The sequence below is a fragment of the Castor canadensis genome, chromosome 7 (assembly GCF_047511655.1).
Source record: "Castor canadensis chromosome 7, mCasCan1.hap1v2, whole genome shotgun sequence".
Lineage (NCBI taxonomy): Eukaryota > Metazoa > Chordata > Mammalia > Rodentia > Castoridae > Castor > Castor canadensis.
In genome coordinates this window covers 113,096,561-113,123,424 of record NC_133392.1, presented here as the reverse complement: position 1 = coordinate 113,123,424, position 26,864 = coordinate 113,096,561, and positions in this window count along the sequence as shown.

The following is a 26,864-nucleotide window of genomic DNA, read 5'->3' as shown; positions in this document are numbered from 1 at the left end:
CCTTTGTCAGCCTCTGCCCCTGGGCCCAGGGAGAGCAGAAAGCCAGCTGAGAGGGCAAGATAAGCCCTAATGCATGATCTTCTCACCATCCACTTCTGAGTTTGCAAACAGGCATTCCAAACTGACCCTGGCTCAGAGGGTTTTTAAAGTGCTGTGACCCCCCCCCCCCAGCCAAACGCTGCCTGTGTTCCAGTCTGTGGACACCCAGCTATCTCTCACTTCCCTAAGGGGAGACAGGGCATGGTGCCCATCCCATACAGAGAAGTCTGTCACTTATCTCAGGCAGCAAGGCCAAGCAGTTGTACAATGTGCAGAAGATCTGACATAAGACATGCCGGTCTTTCTCCTAACCTTGCTACCTGAATTTTTTAATTGGTACAGAAAGGATTTTCTCTTACCGACAGCCCCATGGATGGCTGCTTCCTGCTCTAGTCACAAACTACAGTCTGAGAGGCAGACCCTGTCATGGGAAGGGGAGGCAGAGGGTGAACCCCAAAATTTTAGTCCTGGTTCTGCTGTGTGACATGGTACTTTTCCTCCAAGCCTTAGCTTCCTGTCTGCAAAATGAAGGGGTTAGCCTAAACTATAGGTTGCAAGTTCAAAGCCCTCTGAGCCCAGGAAGGTAATACACAAGACAGGGAGTATTCAGAACCATAGAGAGGAAGGGAAGAAAAGTTTGTTCCAACCTAAAAGCATTTTTATTCTACATTTTCAATCTTGCTTGAGCAACAAAATGTGTCTGCAGTCTAACTCCATTCTGTGACTGCTGTGGTGAGTCCTGGCTATTGATCACATTGCCAAAGCAAAATGATGCTGTGCCTGTTTCAGTGCCTATTTTATTGAGTGGCCTTCTTTCTTCTGAAGTATTTAGAGTATTTGAAAGAAAGTCAGTGAAATTAAGTATGTTTCAAAATTGAAACTATCACTGAGAATCCCTTGGATAGGACTAGTTCTGCTGCCTTGGACATCACTTCCTCTTACCTGGAGCACTTGGAGCAACGTGTGTGATGGGGCCAGTCCAGGGGGCTCTGAAGGCTCCCATGGGACTTCGCCCCTGAATGCAGCTGTGAGGACAGCTACCTCCTCATCTCTGACCAAGACCTGCTATTAAAGCCCATTGTTATATCTTTCCCTTCTTTCCAGGATAAGTGGTCCTGCCTGCAGCTTTCCCCTTCCTCTGCTTGTGCAGAGACAGGAGTAGGTAGAGGTGCAGGGTTTTGTCCAAAGCTGGCCATCATGAGGAAAAAGCCATGGGGTGCCATTGGATTTCTGCCCTTCTGGTGCCCAGCTTTTTTGATTAGAGTATGGTGGGAAATACATAAGTAATTTTTTTTTTTTTTTTTTTTTTTGCATACTGGGGTTTGAACTTAGGGCCCTGGGATTTCTAGGCAGGCACTCTACCACTTAAGCTATGACCCTAGCCCTTTTTGCTTTAGTTATTTTTCAGAAAGGATCTCACTTTCTGCCTGGGATCCTTCTGTCTATGCTTCTCATGTGACTGGGATAACAGACATATGCCACCACACCTGGTTTATTTGTTGAAATAGGGTCTCACAAACATTTTGCCCAGGCTGGCCTCAAAACGTGATCCTCCTAATCTCTGCCTCCCAAATAACTAGGATTATAGGTGTGAGCCACCACACCAGAGCTTGAATATATTTCTCCTTATTTCTTTTTATTGCAAGGATGTTGAATTTTCAACAAATAGAGAAGACAGGGCATTCTTCTAGGAAACTAAAACACAGTAAATATATTTCACAAGTATGTATGTACATACAGGTGTTGTTTGATTCTGTCTTTTCCACTCCTGTGTATGGCCAGCACCTCACATGGTCCCTGACACACACTGCACATGCTGAGTATACACTTTCTGCGTGAATGATGACAAGAGAAAGCACTTTGCAGGATTTCTGTTTCTGTCAGCACAGCCCAACAAATGGCTTTGGCTTCCCTGCTTTCTTGAGTTCTCCTGCCAGATTACTCCCCCACCCCCATCTGGGAACACAATGGGTAGATGCTTTTCTGGATCACTGCATCCACTGAGGGTCCAGGAATCTTGAAAGAAACCCTACACAGAGTTCATGTCCATACATGATAAACCAGACTGACAGCTAAATCTGAGAGGCCTTTTTCATAATTTAATTAAACTCCCTTAAATGTAGACATTAGTCAAGGGCAACTTTATTGATTGTGTCTAATTGCACATATTTTCTTACACTTTTACTGAGGCAGAGTTTTTAAGTCATTGAAAGGCTGCTTCCCTTTCTGAAAGGGGATATGCTACCACCAAGTTTTAATTCATTACCTTTTGGACATACTGTCATTCCCTGGTTAGCACCAATCCATTACAGAATGTGATAGTGTAATTACTTATAGGACTCCCAAACTACCTTTCTTTAAGAGTTAGCACCTAAATATTCTGAACACCTGTTTTCCTTTCATTCATTTAGTCAATCAGTCACTTGATAAACATTTATTGAGTCCCTATTATGCAAGAGAAACACAAGGATGAATGAGATACAAAACTGCTCCCCAGGAGCACCCAGTCTCCTGGAGAGGTAGAGGAATAAATAACTAGTTTAGTTGAACATGCACAATGCACTAAGAGATCAGTATGGGTCATCATGAGAGTCCGAAGGAAGGTGTGGCTGACTCATGGGGAAGAAACTAGGGAAGGCTTCACAGAGAGTGACATTGGAGCTGGGTTTTAGAGGGAATAGGAATTCTCCAAACAGGTACAGTGAGATGGGGGCATTTACAATATAACATGGGAGCAGATATAGCCTCAAAAGGAAGAGAGGAGAAGCTAAGCATGGTCAGCTTTACACTTCAGAAAAGTGACTCTAGCAGCTGGACGGAAAGCAGAGCACAGGATGGTAGCTTCCTGTTTCTAGCTGAAGCTATATTCCTCTAGCACCTCCTTCTGCAAGCTGCTGCAAACCCGTGAGCACTCCCTGGACCTGGATCAGATTTATCCGTACCCTGGAAAGAATTGTCTAGCAGTACAATGCTAACAATAAGCCAGGACGCAGCCAGAGGGAGTGTGTGAGCCCTCTCCTACACCACGACCATAACAGCACGCGTCTAGTAACACTCTATTCCTGTGCACTGACTTGAGTCTTCACGTCAGCCCTGAAGAGAAGGAATTTGCTTTTCTATTTCAAAGACAAGAAACTAAGGCACAAAGGAATGCCCTTGACTGCAACACCCCTGGAAGAAACAGAGTTGAGATTCATTTTGATCTGTGTCTAGCAGTCTGGTGCGCCATGCCGCACATGGACCATCTAAGGTTGGGCGCCCATTCACAAAAAAAGCTGGGCCATTCTGGAATTTAACAAGTTATGAGATGACTCTTGAAGCTGAGTTTGGGACTTTGATAGAACAGAAAATAGCAAACCTCTGTGATCTATTTAACGGATTTAGCCAGTCCAGTTCTCCTGCTCCTCCAGGCTAATATGCTCTGTGCTTCTTCATAGGTCAGCTCCTATGCCTTCTTCAAAATCCAGCCACAGTGCTACCTCCTCCAGGAGCCTCAGACTTTGCTGAATTCCCTTTGTTCCAGATTGCCTGGAGACTCTCTGTTTCTTCATATCATATATCGGTGCTACAATTTCTATTTGCAATATCTGTTTCTTCCCTAGCCCTGAACCACTAAACCATGATTTCTGATGGTCACAGACTACATTTTATTCATTTTAGTTCTTAGGACATAGCACCTAACTGTCATATACTACTGGTTGAATGAATGAAGCTAGAAGTACATCCGTTGTAATTGTCAATTATAGTCCCAGGCCTTTTCACAGACTTAATTAGTATTATTTCCAAGGATCCAATCACAAAAATGACCCTCCACTTGTTTACTGTTCTGGAAATTCTGAAGCAGATGATTCATAACTAAATCTCTATGCAGGTATCCCTGAAAAATGCTGAGGTTCTTGAGGAATTGTTCCTTGCAAACCATGAGAAGAGGAAGTCAGGAGTCTGGGCTTGGGATCTCATCCCATTGCTACAATCTGTGTGCTCTTGGACAAGTCATTTGGTCTCTCTGAGATGAGGGAGGTGGCTCAGACAGTTTTTGTCAGCTCTGACTAGGATGATGCAATTAATCAGAGTTGGCTTCAGACCCTCCCCAAGACCAGACCTCAAGGGGTTGGTGGTAACGGTGGATTTCAGCTTGGGGCATTATACACCAGCAGTGTAGAGAAGAGATGCTACTTATGGCAGATCTTAGTTTCATTCCTTTCTCCTTTCTTCCTCTATCCTTCTCCCCTCCCTCCCTCCCTTCATCTTTCAATCCTTCATTCCTCCATTTCCTTTTCTCTCTCTCTCTCTCTCTCTCCTTTTTCTTTTTGTGGTGCTGGTTATCAAACCCATGTCCTCATGAATGCTAGACAAATGCTCTACCACTGAACCAACCCCAGACCAATTAGTTTTCTATCAAAAACACTGGCTTAAAATAACACATTTATTATTTTATAGTTCTACAGGTTAGAAGCCTAATGTAGGTGTCACTGGGCTAAAAATCAATGTGTTGCCAGGGATACACCCCTTTCTGAAGTTTCCGAAAGAAAACTTGCTTCCTTACCTTGTCTGGTGTCTAGAGCCCACCCAAGGGATCTTCCTTGTCCCTTGATGGCTTTCTTCTTCGTCAAAGTCAGCAAGATTGTTTCACATCTCCCCCTTTGATGCTCCTCTCCTGCCTCCTTGTTTCTTTCTTAAGGGCTTTTTGTAATTGCATTGGGTTCACTTGGATAATACAGGATCATCTCTCTTAATTCTATCTGCAAATTTAATTCCATTTTTCCATGTAAGGTAACCTATTCATGGGTGCTGGAGATTATGGCATGGCCATCATTAGGGAGAAGAGCAATATCCTTCTGCCATACAGAAGAAAGGTACAGGATAAAGAGAGAGGCATAATACAATGAGAAGAGCCCTTTCCACTGTGGCTTTCAGACCTGGGCTCAGATAACAACTCATCTATGTACTAACCGTGAATTTGAACAAGTACTTGACATCTCTGAGACTTGTTATCTTTCTCTAGCTCCCAGGAAAATTGAAGGGTTTGAATATTTTTTTTTAGTTAATGAAGCATAGCTTGGCCAAGAATAGAAACTTAGTGAATGAGGAGGAACAGCAAGAAGTTGATTTTGGCTGGACCACTGGGAACCAGTGGAGGAACAAAAGGAAACAGGGATGGAAAGGCAAACAGAATTCATACCGTGAAGAGCCTTGAATGCCAAATTCTATTTCATAGGCATGAAATATTATCAAAGGCACTGACTGGAACAAGTGAGTGACTTGAGCAGTCACCAAGCAAAGAAAAATGCCAAATGAATTTAAATGAGTAACTTTGGCTAGGTAGGGTAGGCCCCCTCACATCTAGATTTCACATTGTAAGCCAATAAATTGAAGATAAATCCCTCAGTTCTGCTGCTGCCAGTGGGGAACAGCATGTGGTCCTCTGAGCACTCAGTTCATGTTCACACATAATTTTAATTCTCCTTTAACTTCAGATTCACGGATTTCCAATTTACCTAACATCTGGAACACCAAGGGCACTGAAAAGCCAATCTGGGAGCCTGCCACTTACACAGTGAGGCCTCAATAAACATTTGTTGATCAAAACCCAAAACATGAGGAAAAGGAAGTCTTGGAAACTGAAACCAGGTCTTTTGAAGTGGAACATAATTTGAAGGGTTTAACTGTGACATATTGAAAAGCATATTTTGCAAGTGAACAGTTGGTGAAAATTATCAGCTAAGGTTAGCAAAACATCCAGGGGAGAAAAAGGAAGTCTAGATTCTTCGTGCATGTGAAGGGAACATTTTGGACTTATTTTCATTTTTGTCACAGTCACACATACACACACACAAGCACACACACTGGAGCACTTCCTAATTGCCAGCCTCAAATAATAACTTTGAACACTGAAAAGTCTCCTCAATACCTATAATTATTAAGCCGTCAAATACTCCTAGCTAATATTTGTTAATCAACAATAAGAAGTCATTTTATAAAAATTTTTCTACAATCCGCAAAATAGTTTGTTTGGTATTTCTATTAGTTAGTGATTTCTATATAAATTGCTACATTTCTAATCATAAAAATGGTATTTAAAAAATAAGATATCAAATGAGCACTGTACTTCTTTATATATATATTTATAGACATTTTGGGGAGGAGTACAGTACTGGGGTTTGAACTCAGGGCTGCATGCTTTTAGGCAGGCGCTCTACCACTGAGCCACTCACCAGCCTGAGTGCAGCACTTCTCACACCAACCTCTGCCAACAATGTGTTGTGAATTCCAAACATGTTGACTTGGCTTCCTGATTTAGAATGCATGTCACAGACTCTATCACAGACCACAAGGCCATTGAAAGTTCTGTTTCAAATGCAGATTTGGCCTGAGCAAAGAGCAAGAGGGGCAGAACCAATGTATGTGGAATTCTCTGAGTTGGCCTTTCATGAACATTTTCTCACTCAGTCCTCACAGCAAACACTATGAGAGAGCAAGTATGAGCCTCATTTTATAAATGAAAGTGTGAGTCTCACAGAGTTTAATATCTCTTCAAAGATCATTCAAACAGCAAGTGGCAAACTAGGATTTGAACTTAGTTTTCTTAGCCATCAACAGATGTCAAAACCATTGGAAAAGAAATACCAAGACCAAACAAAAGTCACAGAGGAATGACAACAAATGCTGAAGCCCACAGAATGGCTTTTGAAAGAAAGTCGTCCTTACTCTTTGTCATTTGTTACAGAAAATGACAGTAGGAATCACTAGCTTTTTCAGCTCTAAGAATAAACCAAGAAAGATTTTAGTTAACAAATAAATACCTAGCCTAGTTACTCAGGAGATGGAGATAGAAGTATCATGGTTTAAGGCCAAACCTAGCAAAAGTTAGCCAGATCCTACTTCAAAAAGAAGCTTGATGTGGTGAGGTACACCTGTAATCCCAATACTTGGGAGTCAGAGTTAGGAGATCAAATTCCAAGGCCAGTCAGGAGAAAAGCATGAGACCCTATCTAAAAAACAAACTAAAAGCAAAAAGGACTAACACATAACTCAATTGAGTTTAATCCCATACCACAAATTAACTAATTAAAATTCATTCCTGAATTGAATTGAAAGTTTGGCAGATAACAACCACCGCAATCACAGTATTTATTAAGTACTTAGTATATGCAGGCCTTCTTCTAAATACCTTAGAGAAATTAACACCTTTTCTTCTTACCACATCTCTGTGAGGCTGGTACTATTACTACCCAATTTTGTAGATGAAGTAGGGGCACAATGAGGTCACAAAGTAAATGAAAAAGCTAAGAATTATCCCGGGCAGGCTGGTTATGAACAAAATCACTCTACCTCCATAGAGGAGAGTCAGGGTCATACAAAATCGATGAACACAGAACTCCACTGGTGTAAGAGTACATTTTTATCCACAGAAATAATGGTGACCGGCATGATTGTAAAGCTTTGCAGTTTATCAAAAGGGTTAACATATTCATCATCTCAGTTGATTCTGTCAATGTAGCCCGAATGTATATTTTTATTTATACTATACGGATTCTTTCATTCATTTAAGATAATGTGTTGAGAACTTACATCCCCTGAGCTAGCTTTAGAAATAGATAAGTAATCAGAAGGGATTTCACTCTTTCTTTCACAGAGCTCACGATAGGGCAGACAGGACATTCTTTCATAAGTAACCATGTGAGTATTTAATCACAAATGATGCTGAGAGCTATGAATGAAAAGTATTAGGAATTCTGAAAGCATAAACAGGGGATGGCCTAATCAGGCATTCTAGGACCTACTCATAGACCTACTCTGGTAGATGTCCCTAAGGAAGTTAATATGAGCTGAATTCTAAGAACAATTGAGAAAATAACTTAAATGCTACTTTCCTATCCCCTATTTAAAATTGCAAGTCCTGAGTTGAATGCAGTGGTACACACCTGTAGTGCCAGCCACTTCAGAAGCTAAAGCAAGGGAATCACTTGAGCCCAGGAGTTCGGGGCAAGCCTGTAAAACATAAAATAAAATAAATAAAATTACAGCACTTTTCATACTCTTTAACTGTTTCTACTTTTCTATATCAATTATTTTCTGATATACTACATAATTTACTACTTCTTATTCCTGTGTTTATTTATGTTCTGAGTCCCTCTCCCCCCAGTTAGAATATATGCACTATGAGAGTTTTTTTTAATTGGTTGCCTTCACTCATATATGTTCAATACATACAGCCTCTCAATAAATAGTTGTTGAATGAATGAAGAAACAAAAGAATAGAAAGGACTTGTTGGCCAGGAACCAGAAGTGAGATGGGGTTTCTCAGTAGAGCTGTCCCTTTCAAATGGAAACCAAGAAGATGAGTGTGTCTAGAGTGCAGAGAACAAGACAAAGGGAAAGTTGCAGAAGTCAAAATAGTAAGGAAAGACTGGCCCTGTTACAAGGAAATGAAATTCTGCATGGATGTTTCCAAAAAAGGAGCCATGATTAACAGTTCAAGTTAAATATGGCCTACTTTGTTTTCTTTCACACCTCTCCAAGAGGCATACAGAACTACTTTCTTTTGTGAAAAAAAAAAATATGGCCTAGCTGAAACAACAACTGGGAGCAATAGAATTCTCAGATTGGAGGTCTATTTGCTATATTTCCAAAAGATGGTAACCGGGCACTGGTGGCTCATACCTGTAATTCTAGCTACTCAGGAGACAGAAATCAGGAAGATCTCAATTTGAAGCCAACCAGGGCAAATAATTCATGAGACCCTGTCTTGAAAAAACTCTTCACAAAAAAGGGCTGGTGGAGTGGCTCAAGGTGTGGGCCCTGAGTTCAAGCCCCAGTACCTCCAAAAAAAAGGAAAGATGGTCATTTAAGGGCTGGTGGGGTGGCTTAAGTGGTAGAGCACCTGCCCAGCAAGTATGAGGCACTGAATTCAATCCCCAGTGCCACCAAAAAAAAAAAAGAAAGAAAGATTGTCACTTAACATGCTTGAGGCAGAAAAGCTTGATGGATATGGGTGATTTACGAGCAGCTGAGTATTAATGCATGAGATGTCAAAGTGCATGAATTTTGTAGAGTTTCCTAATTCTAGTTTGTTAAAGCATTATGTTGAAAAAGTGGTATCCTAGATCATTACTGTGTTGGTCAGAGTTAATTGACATTGTGGCAGATGGCCAGCACTGTTGAAGGGAAGAGAATGTGATGGGAAGCCAGCAACACTAGACATGCTAGGACGCACAATGGAGTCCTACCTGCCTGCCCCAAAGCATCTTCATCCTCTCACAGGAAAGAGCAAAGCATCTCTTAGGCTGGCCAATGGGTGATACTCTTCTTCATGTCCCTCCCTGTGGAGGGCCAGAAGAGAGAGGTTTGTGTCTTTTAGTTAAAACATACCTTTGTCAAGCCAGTGTTTAACTTGATGCTTACTTAATATGGATATCCAGACTATGCTTAATATGTGGTGAGAGACATGAAACCATGTGGCACCATATTACGGAAGGTACTCTGGTCATGCTTCTATCAAATTAAATGCCTATGCTTCATACACTTCACAAGGCCAAATTAAAGACTTATCAAAGGGGTAGTGCCTTTTACAGCGCAGTGCCGGCAGCCTCTGTGACACTAGTTGGCTGTTTCCCTAGTCCTTGCTGTCTTGACTGAGTGCATGAGGATGGCACTTTATCTCCCATGGGGTCATTTCCAAGATTTAGGTCTCCCCGCAAGGATGCCTCTTGTTCCAGCTGTTCTGGAATTCTAGTTAGCACAAAAAAGATCTTCACTACTACTCCTTGCCATGGGTGTCAGTTATCCATCTTTCCCAAAAGATAATTTATAGTAAATTAAGCAAAAGCACCATTCCATAAGTCCTTCCCAGACTATTCACACCCTGAGCTGTGATAACTTACTGTGTGATTCCATCTGCTGACCTGGCCACTGTCAACTCTTTGGTATAAACTAGAGGTACCTTGCGTCCCATTTAGACTGAGATCTAGACAAACCCTGACATAAGCATGCCAAGTGGTAATTTATCAGCCAGATATGGACCCAGGTGATATTTGGATACAGCAGGACTTTGCTCTAAGTTATTTCCTTACACCCAGCCTTATATTCATTCTGGCATCTTACATTGCAAAGGCTAAAACTCACTTTGTGCCTGAAGTGGTTTTGATCCGTCACCACAATGTTTGAGAACTACTGAATTCTGCTCCTCTTCTTATCCCCCAATCAAGGTTGATCCATAAACCCTTTTGGAGATGAGCCTTTACAGAGAGACACTAGAAATAGTTCTCCCACTTTTCATTGTCATTTGGGAGCAAAGAAAGACTTCAAGTTGCCAGCATTAATTTCTCATCTTCATTCTATTATCTAAGTTAGATAGGGCATTGTATTATAAGGAAGTGTAATTCAGCATATGAACCCAACAGCCTCAAATCTACTAGTGGGTTATGGTGACTGGAGATTGCAGGTAAGAAAAGAATCAATGTCACACACTTGGAACAGGACTCTGACAAATAGCTGCTTTAAAAGGAAACAAGTCCCAGACTACCAGGTTAGCAAGAGATGGAGCCCAAGTCAAATACCTATAATAATGGCTAGCCTTTATAAAGAGTTTACTGTGTGCCACTTTTCTAAGCACTTTCTATGCATTAAATAATTTAATTCTAAAGTGGTCATTTACACAGGCACTATTATTATGAACCACATCTTACAAATGAGGAAATTAATAGACAACAGTTCAGTAACTTGCCCAAGATCATGCAGGTAATGGGATTTGGACCTATGCAGCATGGGAAGTAGAACACTTAATAGAAGAGACGGTCAGAAGCCTGGGTACACGCACCAGGTCACTTGTGAAAAGAAAGCTGCATCGAAGGGGCTCGTGCAGTGGCTCAAGTGGTAGAACGCCTGCCTAGCAAGACTAGCAAACGTGAGGCCCTGAGCTCAAGTCCCCGTACTGCCACAAAGAAAAATTATTCAAGAAATCTGCATCCTGGTGCCCTCATACTCATCAGGTACAACAAATTCTAATCTTTATAGCAGCAAGACCAATTCCATGTCTCATCCCCAAGGATGCAATGGAGACTATTGCCCTTGCTCTAGAAGATAACGGATTGGACATTATCCTAGTCAGCTTGATCTGTCATCATAAAATACCATAGACTAGGTGACTTTAAAAACAGAAAGTTATGTAAGACATGGTGATGCATGTCTGTAATCCCAGCTACATGGGAGATGGAGATGGGAAGATCACTGTTTGAGACCAACCCTGGAAAAAATGTTAACAAGACTCCATCTCAACAAAACAAGCCAGATGTGGTGGGGTATGCTTATCATTCCAGCTACAGGGAGCCAGAGATGAGAGGATTAAAGTCTGAGACTGGCCCCAGGCAAAGACCTTATCTGAAAGATAACTAAGGCAAAAGGGGCTGGAGGTGTGGCTCAAGTGATAGAGCACCTGCCTAGCAAGTACGATACAGAGAGATAGAGAGATAGATAGATAGATAGATAGATATGCACAATATAGAGAGATACACACATAAATGTATATGTATATATAAACATATATATGTGTGTGTGTGTGTGTGTGTGTGTGTGTGTATATATATATATACACACACACACACACACATATATGCCTTTTTGGCTCAGCTGAGAGTCTGAGACCAGGTACCAACATGATCAGGGGCTAGTGAGGTCTGTCTTCCTCAGTCTCCTTCTTGCTGTGTCCTCACATGGCCTTTCCTTGGTGTTCACCTAGAAAGAAAGAGAAATCACCCTTCTTTTCTTACAATTTCTCCAATTCTATAAGATAAGGTCCCTACCTTTATGGTTCATTTAACCTTAATTAAACCCTAAAAGCCCTGTTTTCAAGTACAGTTATATTTTGGGTTGGGACTTCAACATATGAACTTAGAGGGGACCCATTTCAGTCGAGAGCTGGTTTTCAGATATAATGGGCATCCAGAACTCCCTGGAAGAAGGCACATCCAACACTGGCCACGATAACAGAGATTCCTAAACACAATCTCTAGAGTGTCTCATGAGTGCCAGACAAGGAGCCAGACACTTGACATATGTCATCTCATTTTATCCTTGCTTCACAAGACCAGTATTAATAAATCTGGTTTTAGATGGACCAATGGAGAGCCAGTGATTTGGAGGAGTTTGGAGTTAATTGATGACAGAACAAGGATCTGATTGTGGGAGGTCTGACTCTTAATACTCATGTAGAAGCAACACTATGGAGCATAGATGTCCCTGGAAATCTAAAGAAGGGTATGAACCCTTGCCCTAGAATACAAACACAAAATTGTTACTAGCCATGTAGAGTATAAAATAATAGGTAAGCATAGGATAAACAGGTTTTTCCCCTGAAGAATAGGTATCTCATACACATTACAGCAGGAATTTGTAAGCTAAACTTGTACTTGAAAGAAACCTGTGAGTTGAAAAACAACACATGTTGACAAGAATGTAGACAAAGGGGAGTTTTGTACACCATGAGTAGGAATGTAAATTAGTACAACTATTATGGAAAACAGTACGGATTTTCCTCAGAAAACAGAAAGAAGAACAGCCATATGATCCAGCAATCCAACTACTGGTATATATCCAAAGGAAATTGGTATGTCAAAGAGATATCTACACTGCCATGTTCACTGCACATCATTTACAATAGCCACGAAATGGAAATAACCTAAGAGTCGATCAACAATGAGCAGCTAAAAGATACAGATGCATAAATACACATTGAAATATTAATTGATCTTTAAAAAGAAGGAAATTCTATCATGGGTGAACATGGAGGACATTACATTGAGTGAGATACACCAGGCACAGAACAATAAATACTGCAGGACCGCTCTCATCTGTGGAATTTTAAAGAGTCAACCTCATAGAAACAGAGAACAGAAAGATGGCAACCAGAGTATTGGAGTAAGGCATTGGGAAGATATTGGCCAAAGGACAGAAATTTTCAGTTAGGTGGAAGGAATAAGTTCAAAAAAGATCTGTTGTACATCATAATGGCTATAGTTAATTACAATGTATTGTATTCTTGAAAATTGCTAAGAATAGGGTTGTCACCACAAAAAAGCATGTAAGATAATGCTTATGACAATGTAGCTCAATTTAACAACTCCACTATATATGCATATTTCAAAATGTCATGCCGTGTACCATCGAAATATGTCAGTTTTTTAAAAAGAAAGAAAACGAAAGCTCCGTGATGCACAGGTTGTAGTGGACTTTGCTCCCAAGGGATTGTTCCTCATTGGTTGGGAGTAATGAAGTTGCATTCAGCTCCCTGTCTGTTTTTCTGGAAGTAAGTCTGATGGGGAAAAATGGCTTGTAACAAGGTACCAAAGGAGCAGGATGAGGATGCCAGAGAGCATTCTGTAACTCACATGAGTCCAGGAGTCAGGCAGACAGCAAAAGAACTAAACCAAGGCTGACAGGACAGGACAGGAGCAGTGACCCCCCCAGCAGTGCCAACCCACCACCTCCGTGAGAAATGTGGGCTCAATGGAGCTAATCTTCATTTTATTTAAAGCAAAAATCTAGAGTTTTATGTAAAATCTTCCCATTTTCAAATACCTGCCTTGAGAATATGTAGCTTTAGAGGAATCTCACCCTTCATGAGCTACGGTTTCCTCATCAGTAAAGTGGGGATTATAGTACTAGCAATATCACAGGATTTTTTGAGAAGATCCAACCAAACAGAATATTTAAAAAATGAAACCCATTGATTTCTACAATTAAGATATGCTAAAATTAATATATATGTATGTATTTATGTAAATGCTTTGTATGGTCAGGGGTCTAGCTCAATGTCTGAGGTCCTGGGTTCACTCCCTGGGAAGGAAGAAAGGGAGGGAGGGGTAGAGGGAGGAAAGAAGAGAAGGAGGGAGGGAGGGAGGAAGGGAGGAAGGAAGGAAGGAAGGAAGAAAAGAGGGAGGGAGGAAGGAAGGGAGAAAGGAAAGAGGGAAGGAAGGAGGGAAGGGAGGAAAGCGGGAGGGAGGGAAGGAAGGAAGGAAGGAAGAAAGGGAGGGAGGGAGGAAGAGAGAGAGGGAAGGAAGGAAGGAAAGAGGGAGGGAGGGAGGGAGGGAAAATGCTTTGTAAACAAGAAAGTGCTGTGAAGTGTTAGAGAGACTCATAAAAAGAAATTTCTCTCTAGTGGTAATGATAATAGATTTAATATTTGGGCACCTTACACCTATATAATCCGTACCACAGCAAGAGAGACCTTTTAAAATGTAAATCAAGTCATACTGTCTCTGGCTTAAAACCCATGAATGGGCTCCCGTCTCAAAACCACAAATATTTCCCTGCCTTTCAAAGCTGTGCATAATCTGGGTACCACTAACCTGTCTCACCTGATTGTCCCCTCTTCCTTCACTTAGAGTATCCCAGCCACAGTGCCCTGTCTCTGTCCCTTAACCACCACAGGCTCATTGTCCATTTTGGACTGTGGCACTAGACAACTACTTGGCTGGCCCTAGGCATGGTGGTCTCCTTTTCATTCAGCAATCAACTTCACCTTGAAGTGTCCCAGTCCAGAAGCAGCACCTCCTCGAATCGACACTCTTAACAGCATCACCCTGTTTAATTCTTGGCAGAGCCTCTCTCACTATCTGGTGTGATCCTAGGTTTTCATTGGTTTACTTATTTCAGAGACCTGTCCCTCCCCTAGACATAGCTCCAATAAGAAGAAACCTCTATGATCTTAATCACCACTGTATATGTCAGCCTCTGAAATGGTGTCTAATGTATACAAGAAGAGTTGTAAGGTTAGTATCAGAGTAGAAAGCTTAGTGGAGTAGTAGGGAAACCATTGTACTAGGACCAATGTAGTTTCCTTGGCCTCACTCCAGAGTCCCTGAACCAGATTCTCTAGACATATGGCCCATATTTTCAGACTTTTTATTAATACTTTTTGTGTGGGTGATTCTGATTCAGGTGACCTCAGAACATACTTTTAAAGGGGAAAAAGTTGAATTTAGAAGCCAAAGACTGGGTTCTAGATCTTATTTATTTTGTAATATTTTCTTGGGGACCCAAGATTATTTTGACTGCTAAAGTTCTTAGCCTATGCCCAAACTTACATAAATACAGATCCCAAGAGCTACTCTTCCATGACCTTCTGTTGCCTGTCAGGGTGGGCAAGGTGTGCATTCAGAGAGGAGAAACTCACTGTGCCCTGAGTGGCTCTGTGCTTTCTAGAGGCCCTCCTTTCATGGAGGTGAGCAAATCTTTTCCCTTTTCCACATGACTTGTCTGCAAAGATTGAGGATACAAACTCCCTTTAGTATTTCTAGCCCCTTAGCCATTCTTGGACCAGACCCCAGAGACCTGGATATATTTCAGCTTACTCATGCCATTTTTAGAGTATAAATTTTTAGTTTAATAAAATATTCCATTATGGTCAGCTTAGCATAGTTACCATGGTATCACTACACAGTAACTGTGTATAATGAGTATTATTTAAAAAATAACTATGACTGTAGTTCCAGGGTCAAACATTCAAGAATTTGTTTCTCAGCTCACTAAAAATGAAACAGGCTCACAGAATCATCTATAGAATCTCACAAAAAGATGATGCAGAAACCTGAAAGGCCTGCATATCAATCTTTGATAAGGAGAACCACAATAATAACTGACATGTATTGAACTTTGACTAAGGTCAAGCACCATCAGTCAACATCTTACTTAATACTCACTATTCTGTAAGTAGTATCGCAATTCTTCCAATATAGATAAGAACGCCCAGCAATGGGGATGTAGCTCAGTGGCAGAGGGCTTACTGCCACTGAGGTTCAACACCCAGCATCTCACACACACACACATACACTGAATTGCCAAACTATTAATAGCTTGCCCCCAAATTACATAACCAGTACTTTAAACTTGGCTTTAAAGCTGGGCAGCAGGCTAATCCCAAAGTCATCCACCAACTTATCCACCAAATACACTGTACATAGGATCTTACCCTCAGACACCATATCAACTGGTCCATTCTGGCTCTTCATTTCCTATTTTCATGCAGATTTTCTATTCTTTAGATTAACACCTTCTCTTTTTAGACATAATGCCACCAATTATGCCACATATCCATTTGCATTTCCACTTTCACCCTTTAAAGATGATTTTGCATATATCTAATTCCACCCATTGTGTGTGTTCAGTTTGTAATTTAAGTCTTTGGGTTTTCTGGAGTTTGCTTGCTAATGCCTGTAACTTCCTTTAATTATCAACTAAAACCTCTAAATATTTTCCAGTCTAGGTTTGTATATTTGTGCCATTGATTTTTTTTTAAATATTAACACAGAACTTTGCATATTTCCCTGTGGGATATCTTCTTGAGGTTTTAGACCAATATTCTAGCTTGTCAAGATTATTCTAAATCTTGATTCTATCATCTGTGGTATTAGCTATTCCACCCAGCTCTCTGTCATCTATAGATCTTATTAAATGAAACATCCATTTCTTTTGCAAACAGTTCATAGAAATGTTAAACTGCACAAAGCCAAGTACAGATAGCATCACAGGAGAGATTTTTTAAAATATGGTACTGGACTATACTGAGAATGAGAATTCAGTCACTAGAATTGACCCCAGATACATTACTGAAAAAAAGTTGGTCTACCCTTCTCCTGATTTTCTCCATGATGCTTTGTGTATCCAAATGTACCAGTGTCATTATCACCACTTTTGATGTGCCTTTTCATAAGCTTTGTACCTCATATAATCCATTGCTTTATAGTCAATAAACATTGATTATTCGTTCTGTGAAAACATTGTGCATTTATGTGCTAAGGTTATAGAACTGGAGAAAATAAGCAATTAAACTGATCACCTTGGTGTGATTAATACTATTTGTGGAGAGATGATATTAAAGACCATGAAGGTCTAACTATACCAGATAAGAGATTGAGAAAGGCTTAATGAAGGAGGAAAGAGCAAAGTTAAAATGAAGGTCAAGAGTGAATTAGTTGGACATGGAGTTGAAGATGGAGAGGTTGTCATGAGCTAAGGTCACAAAAAATACCCAAAGCCATGTCAGAAGACCGTATTTTATATTTAAAACATTAAATTTTAAATTAAGGACCATGTGCATGACACCTTCTCCATCCACTTAGACTTTCACTAATCCCTCCTGCCTTGAAAATCCTACAACAATTTTTTCCATCACATTGAGGTTGCTCCTTATACGTGACCTCATTAATGTGCATATGTATCTTATATCCTCCCATTTTATGGAAGAACATCAAAACCTAGGAGAAGGTCTCACACTCTCGCTTTGTCCCCTCATACCATCTTGCACAGTTCTGAGCACCAAGAAGACGGTAATGAAAAAATTCTTGAGGAACTGAATAGGGGTGATAGCACTGTATGGCAAACAATAGCAGTGAGAGATCAGAGGGGAGGATGATAACCAAAAATATAAATAAGACAGACGCACTAGTCTGAGGGGCCTGGAATGCTGGAATATAAAGTCCACAAGTGCAGGATCATATTTGTGCTGTTTTCTCTGCCCCAAATGATTGGAAGAATACATAATTTATCATTTGATAAAGTAACCAAAATGTAATCTCTTCTCAGAAGAACTATAATTCATTATTTCCATTTGTATATGCAGTCCTACTTTTACCAACAAATTGTGTCTTTGGAGTTCTGTTTAGGTTCCTGAATCTGAGGACTGGTGTTGATTTTATGCACAATTTCTCTATTCATGTCAGCATACAGTGAGCTTCAGAAGAATGCAGAGTTGTGACTATATACAAATTGATCAGATTGCTTTATCTAACTAGTCAGAGAACATAGAAAAGAGATGGAAAATTGACGTGAACTTTCATGACAAGTAGGAATAGCTGTTTGGGCTCTGTGGGAAAGTGTGCCACAACCTACTGGTGACATCTGGCCACAGGTGGTGATTGGAATGTATGAGGACCATACCTATGCCATCCCTGATAGCCTTTGTCTTTAATACGAGTTTTTCTTAACACAGTCTAAGTGTTCAACATCGTCCTTCATCATATAAACTGTATGCATTAAACACACATAACAAAAGCACATTACTAAACAAAATATATAAGACATACAAACAAAAATACACAGTTCAAGGATTTGTCCAAAGTGAACTTGTATGATACCACCATCCAAGTCAAGGAATAAAAAATATCAATCATCTTAGAAACTCCTCCCTTTTTCTCCATCCCAGTGGGACCTACCATTATCCTTTCATGGATATTACCTCTTTGCTTTCCGCTATAGTTTTATTGCCTAAGAACATATTGCTAAGCACTACAGTTTGGTTTTAACTTGTTTTCTTTTCTTTCTTTCTTTTTTTTTTTTGGTACTTTATACAAATTGCATCTTATATTACACATTCTTTTATATTTGACTTCTTTTGATCTGTTTTGTTCACTTTAAAGCAATTTTTCCTATCCCAAGATTGTGAAGATACTGGCCTATGTTGCCTTCTAGACACTTCATTGTTTTACCTTTCACTTTGGGATCTGCATCGCTTGGAATGAAGGAAATAATTAATAAATGAATTTTCTTATTTCTGGGCTAGTGAGGAGTATCAAGTTACATCATTTCATTTTTCAATATTGTATTTGTGAGATTAATCCATTTTGCTGGAATAGTAGCTCATTCCTTTTTCACTATCGTATAATATTACAAAGTGTGACTGTATTGCCATTTTATTTATCCAAGTCACTGCATGATGACTATTTGCATTGTTATCAATTTCAACTAGTTTGGAGAATGTTGCAATGAACTTTTTTCTACACATTTCTTAAAGCACCTATTTCTATTGAATCTGTATCACCAATTTATAAGAATGTTGATTGCTCCACATTCTCGCTAACAGTGTGTTTTGTCAGTCCATTCATTTTAGCCATCCTATCAACTGATATGTTATGGCTTGAATTAATATATGATATTATACTGTGACTTTAATTCTTATTCCCTAATGACTACTTGAATATTCTTTTTGTGAAGTGCCTGCCCAACTCTCTTGCTCATCTAGCTTAAAAGAAAAACTATAGGAGTTATTTCATCATTCTGGCCACAATCCTTCATCAGTTATATCTTTCACAAATATCTTCTCCTGTTGGTGACTTCCTTCTCACTCCTAATGGTGTCTTCAGAAGGAAAGAAGTTCTTGGTTTTATTAATTCATGATATCAGTATCTATCTTTAAATTTTGCACTTTATTTTGTTCACTTTAAGGAAATTTTTCCTATCCTAAGACTGTGAAGATACTGCATTATATTATTTTCAATGTTTTACCTTTCACCTTGGGATCTACAGTGGTTTGGAATCATGAATATTGAATAAATGAATTTGCTTATTTTTGGTCTGGTGGGGGTAGCAAGTTACGTTATTTCATTTTTTTTCCCATAAGGATAGCAAACTGGCCCAGTTTTGGGAAAGATTTCTCTGATGCAACACCTTTGTTTTGAATGCATAGGTTTCTTCATGGGATTTTTTTTTATTCAGGTGGCAATACCACACTGAGTGCTACACTCTAAATCCATTGGAACAAATTCTCCCACTATTCTTCATTAGGTGTCTTGGCAACTTATTCATGGCCATTTGCATTAACATATGCATTTAGAATAAGCTTGTCAAGTTTCATGTTTAAAATCCTCTTAGGGTTTTCCTGGGGAATACATTAAATCTAAGGAATATATTAGAGGGAAGTAATATTTACAATATTGTATTGTCTGACTATGGATGTGATCAATATCTCCTTAGTTTGGCATTTTTTACACAGTGTTGTGTTCTTGTACATATTTTCTGAGGTTTATTCTTGAATGTTTGAGAGTTTTATATTGTTAAAAATAACACGGTTTTAATTTTTCATTTTATTATTTGAGGCTGGAATATAGAAATGCAGTTTTGTATACTGATCTTATAACTAGAAGACTGTTAAACTCACTTATTAGTTATAGGAATTCTGGGTTTTCTATATTCTCAATCATATCACATACAAATAATGAAGTTCATTGATTCTTTTCCAATCCTTATACATTTTATTTCTTTCAGTACCTTTCTACACTAGCTAGGATCAGTAAACTCTGAATAGGAGTGGTGGCAGTGTAGATCCCAGAATGCTCCCAACTTAAAAGCTTTTAGCACTTTACTATTATGTGTGGTGTTTGCTATGGTTTTTGTTTTGTTTTTTTTTTCATTTGAGCTACTATTTTTCTGATTAAGGAAGTTACTTTGTACTATTAAAGTGTAAGAATTTTTATCATAAATGAATATTAACTTTTATAGATAGTCTCATGCAAATATTTAGATGATTGTGATTTATCTTCTTTATTCAATAAATACAGTATATTGGTCAAGTTTTGAATTTCAAACCAACTTTGAATTCCTGGAATAAATTGGTTATGGTTACTATTCTTTTATATTATTGCTGAATTGTCTTTGCCAGTATTTTATTTAGAGTTTTCACATCTATGTTCATAAGGTAGATTTTCTTTTCTTAAAACTATCTTCACCAAGTTTTGGTAAAGTTTATTATGGCCTCATAATTAAATACAGTAATGTCCCTCATTTTCCTGTTCTGGGGACAATACATTGACGTTACTTATTCTTTTAAATAATGGGTAGAATTTGCTGGGAAATCCATTTAGATCTAGATTCTTCTTGTTATAAGGTTATTTGATTGTGATTCATCTTCTCTAATTATTATCACTATTTACACTTTCTCTTTCTATTATTACCATTTGATAAATTATGTTTCTCAGGGAATTTGTCTATTTTATCTAAAATGTCAAATATATTTGAATAGTTATTCATACTATCTTTCATCACATTTTTAACATGTATAACATTTGTGATCATGTCCTTTTCCATTTGTGATATTGGTAAGCTTATTTGTGCTTTCTGTTTTATTTATTCCCCCCCTTTTTTTCCTGTTTCCTTTTTTCCATGGGAGTGCTATAAATTTTATAAGCTTTTTCAAATAAGCTTTTGAATTTGTTGGTCCACTGTACTCTGTTTTCTTTTTACTTGTTTATGCTCTCATTTTACTATTTCCTACCTTCAAATTTATTTGATTTTAATTTGTACCTTTCTCTAAATTCCAAAAATTAATGATTAACACATTGATCTTCAGCCTTTATTCTTTTCTAATTTGTATAGGAAGCTATAGATTTAATCTACATTACATATATATATAGGTATCTACATTACATTACACATATATGTAATACAGTTAAATCTATGCAAATATATATTTGTAGTGCTAGGGTTTGAACTCATGACTTCATACTTGCTAGGAAGGTGCTCTACCACTTGAGCCATACCTCTTTTTTGCAGTTTCAATTAATTCCTGTTTCTTCTTTGAATTATAGGACTACAGAACTGAATTTAGCAATTTCAACATATTTTGGGATTTCCTGTTATCTTTTTGGTGTTAATTTCTAGCTTAATTTTCTGGAAGGAAATTTTCTGAAAAGTTTTAAAGACTTCCATTTTGGTTTACTAAGTTTTGCTTGTGCATGGGAAAAATATGTATTTTGCCATTATAAGGTGTCTGTTAATTTAAATGTGATCCTGTTGTCCTCTATATTCTTGTTGATTTGACGTTTTGGGGTTCTATTAAACACTAAAAGTGATTATTAAAATTTCCCATTATGATTATGAATTCTGTTTTACCTTTCAATTGTGTCAATTCTTGCTTTATATATTTTTGTGCTATGTTATTGGGTACATACAATTTCCTATAAATTATAGCTTTTTTCAGTGCAAAGTATTCTCTTTATCTCAAATATTCCTTTAAATAATAATTATGTTTAGACTAGTGCTTATGTACACTTTTCCCTTCCTTTCTTTCAGTTTTTCCATATTTTTATGTCTCTGGTGTATCTCTTGTGCACATGGCAGGTGTACTAATTTTAAAGTCGTGTCTCATAACTCTGACATCTGCAGTCCTGCTGAGTCTGTTTCCATTGTCTATTGTTTTTCCATTTCTCATTCCTGTCATCTTGTCTCCTAGTTATTCTCTTTTTTTATTAGACAATAGTGATTATATTTGAGAATTCACTCATAGAATTAATTTGAAGACTAGGATAGTATTATCTTCCCCAGAGAGGATTCATGTTTGAAACTGCCCTCAAGACATTAGCAATTCAACCCAATTTAAAGATGATTCAAAGCTCATCTTAGTCCCTGTGAGGCCTATTTCTGGCTCACCTGTGCTCCCAGGGTTCAGCCCTTACTAGGCAGTTCCAATCTCTAATCCATATCCTTCCAACTTGACTTGTCAGCTAACCTCTCTAATTGGCAAATGTCCCTAATGGAAAAGGAGGCTCACCCTCTCCATAACCTGGCCAGGTAATTCTTGCTAATTCTCCAAAGCCTTGAGCAGTCATTTTAATGTTTTCATCAACTCTATTTAATGTCTTCAATGGGATGATCTCCTTGTCTACCATTACATGTAGACGCACAAGTCTGCTCCATTCTTTTTATTATTATTATTATTATTATTATTATTATTATTATTTACAGTACTGGAGTTTGAACTCAGGGCCTACACCTTGAGGTACTCCATCAGTCCTTTTTTTGTGATAGATTTTTTTCAAGATAGGATCTCACAAACTCTTTGCCTGGGCTGGCTTCAAACTGTAATCAACCTGAGTAGCTAGGATTACAGGCATGAACCACTGGTGCCTGGCTCCTTTCTTTTTACTTTTTTAAATATAAATAATTGTGGGAAATGGAGTATGAGAAGCCATGAGAACTTGACATAAGCACAGCTATGCCTAATAATCTGCAGGCTGAGTTGGCACAACCCCAGCTACAGAAGGGGGTGAGGGCAAAATGCAGCATGTCTGCTTTTCCTAAGGTGTTTATGTTCAGAGAGTAGCGATCACAGGTTCTTCCTGTTACAATGTCAACCCCCGCCCTCCAGAACTGTTGCTTCACCTCCTGTTTGCCAGTGTATATAATAAATTCACTGGAGGTGGACAAGGCTGCTGACGCTGCTGAGGCAGTTGTGTGTCTCCATCCCAGCTTTCTGCACCAAGAAATATATACAGGCTTTAAAAAAGCTATGCTAAAGAAAACATGGGACAGTGCAAGTCTAAGGACCAGACTTTAAGAGTTATGCTAATGCAGTTTTTAGATTTTGTATAGGAACTCGAAAAGAAGTAAAGGAATAGGAAAGAACAGAAAAGAAGTAAATGCTGCTGTGCATCTCCATCCCAGCGCCCGGCCCACCTGACCTCAGATTTCTGCATGTTTGTCTTCTGTCTTTTGTCCTTTCTTCATCTCCTGTTGCCCCCATTTAGGTTTCCAGGACAAACTCACGCAGGACACAAGAAATAATCATTTATATTATTTTCTTATTATGGTTTTTTTATTCTGATTTCTTTCTCACTATGAAAGTCACACATTCCCATTTTCAAAACTTTAAAAAATATAAAGATGAAAAGGAAGAAAATAAAAATCACTTATAATTTCACCATTCTGAAATGTATTTCCTACTAATCTCTGTTCTATGTATATTATACTTATTATTTGACGACATAATATATTCATTCAATATTTTAATTATGTTAACATCTATATCCTAATTCAATATATATGTGTACATATATCTCACAATTCATTTAAGCAATTCTCTTGAGCTGGCTATCAAAAATTTTCCAATTATTCAACATTATAAAACCACAGTCACTCCTCAGAATCTGCCAGAAATTGATGCAAGCACCAAAATCTGTGGGTGTGCAAGTTCCTCATATAGGCTGACACAGTGTTTGCATACAACCTTTGATATCTGTCCACATACTTTAAATCATCTCTGCATTTCCTTTGTGACAGAGTAAGTACTGGGGGTTGAACCCCGTGTTTCATGTTTGTTTTACCACTTGAGCTATGCCTCCAGCCCTTTTCATTGCATTTTACATTTTGTTTTTGTTGTTTTTAGGTTTGGTTTTGGCTTTTGGCAGTACTGGCAAAACTTTCTTAGGCAAGCACTCTACCATTTGAGCCACCACCCCAATTGTTTATTTTGTTTAGGAGATAAGGTCTTGCTAACTTTGCTCAGGCTGGCCTCTAACTCATGATCCCCTTGTGTCCACCTCCCATGTAGCTAGGATTACAGACACGTACCACCATGCCCAGCTTGTATATCATTTTTAATACCTAATACAATGTAAGTGCTATTGTAATAGTGGCTATATGCTTTTGTTGATAGGACAATGACAAGGAAGGAGAGCTTATACATACGTGTTCAGTACAGTTCTCTTTTTTTTTTTTGATTCTTCATTGGTTGAATATGCTAGTTGCAAACCCGTGGCGGTGGGGGGGGGGTGGCTGAGTTTACTTGAAGTTTATGATTATTTCCTTAGGATAAATTCCTAGAAGTAGGGCTTGGGATACAGTTCTCTGAGTTCAAACACCAGCACTGCAGTAAAAGGGGGGGGGCGATTACTGGTAGAAGATATAAGACATTACATATGCAGTCAAGTCATCCTCCAGAAGGTGTTAATGTTTATACTTGTGATATTGCTAACTTCCTAAAACTAGATTTGAACTTGTGAGTACTTAATCCTATACCAACATAAGTGAGCTTTACCATTTTAAAACAATATAAAAATCATTCTAAAAGTTTTCTGCCTTGCTTTTTGTCATGATTCTCTTCAATTTCTCCCTGGATATGTAAAATAAGCCACCACCTTGGAGACTGGTGGGATGTGGAGTTCAGCAATTAAAGAACAACCACTTGCTCAACTGGAAGCCTATACAAAACCTAGTGTGTTGAGGCTCACTAGAAATGGGTACTGACTCCCAGCACTCCAATGGCCCAAGTAAGGCTCCTCTTTAGGGTAGGGTAGCCACATTCCCTCTATTGAAAAGCAGACCATATGAATGATTGGAAAGCTTTGTACAATTCAGTGACTCAGAAATTAGCATAATAACTGACATTCTAAAATAAACACAATTCCCCCATTTCTTTCAGGGTAAGGTCCAAACACCTTAACAAGGCCTTGTGAAATCTGATCTGGGCCCACCTCCCCTGCTTAGACTCTCTCTTCTTCTACCTTCCACCTAAACAGCCAGCAACCCTGACCTCCTCTTAACTCTGAAGCAGCTATGTGTTCTTATTCCCCATATCATGGATACACAGTGTCTTTTACATAGAAGGTCCATCTTCCACCATTCACTACTAGTTCCAACTTATCCTTCAAAATTTGGGTCAGGTGTTATTGCTGCTGGGAAACTCCCCTGACACCCACAGTCTGCACAGGTGTAACTCCTATCTATCTTATAACACTTCATTAGACTCTGTCACAACACCTATCACTCCATGTAGCTGTACTCCTGTTTGTCACTAACTATATTAAGAACTCATGATGTCAGGGACTCTGCCACATTTTTCCTCATACCCTGAGCCAGCATGCACTAGAAAATAACAGGTATTAGAGTAATGCTTATTAAATTCGGCTTTTTCCTTCCCTATACATATTCTTTTACTCACTCCTGAAAATCTAGAACTTTACTTTTATTAAAGAAAATGCAACCTGATAATCTCATTCATTCTCACTAAGTAATTAGATGTAGTTGTATAACATTTTAGAATGACAAATTGGGATGTAAGCATCACAGCCAGGTCTTTTGTTTTTATGGTAAAGTAACTGAATTTCAAGGAGATTGAATGACTCATCCAAGGTCATCCTGCAAATTAACAGTGGTAAAAGACTAAGCATGCAGGCCTTCAGATCTCTAAGCTAATAAGCTTCCCACTAAATTAAGTCTCTTAGTAATGACATTGAAAAGGAGATAGGCACTAGACTTACAGAAAATAATCTCTAAGGGTGGAATTTCAGGTGTTATGGCCCCCATACTGGGGGAGATAACCAGCATCTCTCAACTTATGTCACATCCATCTACCCAAATAGATAAAAGAGATGTCTACAATATCAACATGAAGAAAAAAAAAAAGGCTCAGTGTGTATTTGATAAAGAGGATTTTGTTCTATGTTCATTATTGTACATGCTCTTTAAAGTGTTGAAGTCTAATTTTAGGTCTTTTGAAGATGGAGAAATAGAACACCTGCTTTTTAAACTAGGCATTGATGAGATCAACACAGTCCCAAAGACTTACTCTTCTTGGATTATTTGCTATTATTGAACTACCCTGTGTAAATACCAGGTGCCTGTTTTGGGGATGTATCATGACATACACTGAGAAATGAAATTCAACAAAGGTGTTTACCTGGCAACTGACTTTTGTAACTTAATTATGTTATTTGAGCTTTATTTCTAAATATTATAGAAAATAAAATGGCTAGAAATATGAAACTATTGGAGTCTTGGCTTAATTCATGGGGCAGTATGCTATTGTGGTAAATATCAGGGAGTCAGGGGTCACACTAGCTAACTTTGAGCAAATTACTTAGCATCTCTGTACCTATGCTCTCTTGTCTGGATAATGGGGATGGCAATAATACATGTTTCTGTTACTTGTTTTGAGGATTAAATGAGATAATACCTGTACATGCTCAGAACAATGCCAGACAATGGTAAGGCTTAGAGTTAGTTATTATAGTGTGGGCTCTATAAATAAGTATAAATTGACAATAATCAACAGATCCACCTGGATAGTGCTCCAAAATGCAAGCATTTTGCATAGTGCTTCAAAATGCAAGCCTCCTGCTATTGGAATAATTTTAGAGAATAAAATATATCCCCTCTGACTCCCTATAATATTATGCCTCATGAGACCTCTGAAATGAAAACTTGATGAGATACAGGCATTAAATGTTATCACACAACCATCCATAAATTCTGGGTTTCCACAAAGCAGTTCTTCCAAA